This window comes from Pinus tabuliformis, chromosome 1_1, assembly GCF_031772625.1.
Source record: "Pinus tabuliformis cultivar Carrire ecotype Pingquan chromosome 1_1, CPIR1, whole genome shotgun sequence".
Taxonomy (NCBI): domain Eukaryota; kingdom Viridiplantae; phylum Streptophyta; class Pinopsida; order Pinales; family Pinaceae; genus Pinus; species Pinus tabuliformis.
The window spans coordinates 13,765,179-13,768,498 of record NC_142297.1 but is presented as its reverse complement, the minus strand read 5'-3'; positions in this window follow the sequence as shown (position 1 = coordinate 13,768,498).

Below are 3,320 nucleotides of genomic sequence, written 5' to 3'. Positions count from 1 at the left end.
ACATATTCCTTCTGTTGCTTCATTATACAACCATATGCATATCAGCCTTAGTTGCTTGCTATGGCTTGCAACATAGCAAAGTAGCTAGGCTATAGTTCCATAATCCTCCACACAGTTTCATTATTTGCTGTGTATAGGGTTTGCTATGTTAACGGTCTCCTTGTATAATGAACCAGGGTTGTGTATTAGGTGCCTCCATTTATGACTATGATTAGTGCTATTTGAACAGTGTATGATTCCTATTGACTGCGTATAAGAGGAGTCCATGACTATGTATGGATATGACTAGCGTATAAGTGTCTTCATAAACAACGTATCACTGTCTATATGACCAGCGTATATATGTGTCTTCATAAACAACGTATCACTATCTATATGACCAACATATCTATGTCTCTTCAACTGTGTTAGGATTACATCATTGACAGTGTATCTGTCTTCAAGGTCATGAGTCTTCATGACTACGTTTTAGTGTCTCTCATACCACCGTATATAGCATATAAAATCTCCACCATTTGCTGCGGATATGTATCTTCATGACTTGTATGTAAGAGTTTCTATAACTGTGTTTTAGTGTCTCAGTGACCAGCGTATTAGGCTTGTTTGTACTATGGCTAGGTTTGAGGTTTCCATGTTTTTCATACATATAGCTGCGTATGTATCCCTTCAATGTTGTGCGTATATATATCTCCATGTTGTGCCATCTCAACATATATACATCTCCATGAATTAGGGTATTACGTTGACTGTGACTAGGGTTTCATCTATAGCTAGGGCATTCTTCATTAGTGTCTCTCCTTCACCAAAAAACTAAGACGTGGAGAGGAGATCACATGAAGAATGTGTGTTCAAATGACTTCAAGTCCTTGCCAATTTATACTAAAATGTAGATGATGAATAGTTCATCATGTCTATTGGGATTCTGAGCCTACTCAAGTTGCTGGTTGGCTTGATAATTGATCTGAAAATGGAAGCACTTGAAAATGTGTGCAAGGTATCCATTTCCATTAAACTAAATGTGTGCAAAGTTTTCCATGTCTTGCTGATGTAACAAAGTGTTTTTGGTAGCTATTTATGAGTTTATGTGTAAAGGAAAGTTAATTTAATTTGTTGTTTAACATATTAAATCAGAAATACATAGCAAGATAACTTCAGCATAACATGACACAGATGTTTGGTGAGCAGTTCACCCCTCCTGGGCTATGTCTGCTGGATCAAGCCTCCCAAAATGAGGTTGTCCTCTTGTATTATAATGCTCTCAAATGCAATACAAGTTTAAAAGTGCCTCAATAGGAAAATTTGAATGCAAATAAAAATTAAGAAGACATGAAAGTGCTAAGAATGACTTTCCAAAATCACTAAACAATGAAAGATTACCCAATACAGTGCCTTCTCCAAATGGCCCTACAGGCTCTGAAAACTCTCCTAAAGCTTTTCGGGCTCTAAAAATATTCAAACATATTTGAAACCTCTTCCAATAGGTTAAAAAGGTCAAAAATAGCAGGAAATGATCTTTGGTTCACCTCAAACAGAGAGGTACAACTCAAAATAGCTACATTTCCCAAATGGCCCTGATGGCTCAAAAAGATTCCCTGAAGCTAAAATGGATGTAGAACACCTCTACTACCTTTGGAACCTGTCCCAATAGCTCTGTAATGCTGAAAATATCTAAAAATGACTATTGGTTCACTTCAAATGGTTAAGCATAGCCTAACACAGCTCCAACTCCCTCTTGGCCCTGATGGCTCTTTTGGCTTCCTTGAAGCAAATGGGACTGAAGACGAACTCCAATGGCTCTACAACCTATACCAATGGCTCTAGAATGATAAGAAGATATGAAAAAAAAAAATCATCATCCAAAAAGGTTCTCCCTCTCAGAAGTTATGACCAACTGAAGTTTTCTCCAGTTTGGCCTAAAAAAATCTCCACTAAATGTGGATGAACTGGAGTTAGCTCTGCCATTTTGGCCAACTCCACCAGATTTGGCGTGCTTCGCTAGATTTGGTGGGACCGTTAGAGGTGGCATTAATTGTTTACTGTCGTGGTGACATGGGCCGTTACTGTAACTGTCGGGGTCGTGGTTATCCATCGAGTCTAGGGTGTGGTTCCGAGCCCCTGGTTTCATGAATAGGGGGCTGGCCCCTTTAAAAGCCCAAATGAAACCTTACTCCACCTTAAATATAAGTGGTGCCCTATGATTGTTAAGAACCAATGCATAGGCAGGCTGGTCAGGCTAGCTAATTCCTGCGAGCTCCATAAAATTTTGCCAAAACAAATTTGTAGACTTGGAGCCATGTGGCAGCCTCTGAGCAGGCCACGTGTCAGCTCCCGATTGGGCATACAAAATAGAATATTCCTACGAATATTTTTGGGAATATTCCTCAAAACATTTTTTTATTTTTCAAAATTTGAAATCCAAACTGGCCCAAACTCAGTTTTTTGAAGGTTATTGGAGACTTCAAACCTTCATAACTTTCACATGCGAAGTCAGTTTTGAGTGCCATTCATGGCAGCAAGATCATATTGACGAGGCCTATTCGGTCATTCAAGTTGCAAGTTTTTTTGAACACTTTCAATTTTTGAGCCTTTTCCATGGCTTGGACTTGAGCTCCTGATCAATAATAATTCCATAATCAAAATAAATTCATATCTCCATAAATACTTATCAGAATCGAATGATCTTTAGATCAATCCTACACCTCCCAATTTGATGGATCCAGTAAAAATATCAGCTGCCATAAATAAGCTAACCCACATGGAGTTTGGCCCTAGTTGCCAATTTTAACTGTCCCCTCAACTATGGAGAACTCCATCTGTCGATCCATATGTCTGACTGTACTGTCTCTGCCATTAGTGCTTGGCACTGCTTTGCTCAGCTCTACTCAGCTCTACTAGCTCTGCTCAACTCTGTTGGCTCTGCTCAGCTCTGTTGGCTCTCCTCAGCTCTGCTGGCTTTGCTCAGCTCTACTGGCTCTGCTCAACTCTACTGGCTCTAGTCTGCTCTGCTTAGCTTGGCTCTGCTGAACTATGAAGAAGAAGAATTGATCGAGAATGTCTCATACCATTCTCCACTAACCCAAAATTAGTCTCAGAGTGCGTACCACTGGTCCCAGACCAGTCTCAACTGAACCAAAGTTAGCGTCATAGTGGGTACCACTCCTACCATTGGTCCCAGACTAGTATCGTCAGTCTTAGAGTGTGTACCACTGGTCCCAAACCAGTCTCAACCTTTCCAAAGTCAGCGTCATAGTATGTACCACTCTCACTGGTCCCAGACCAGTCCTACACTAGCCCGAAGTCAGTCTCAGAGTATGTACCAC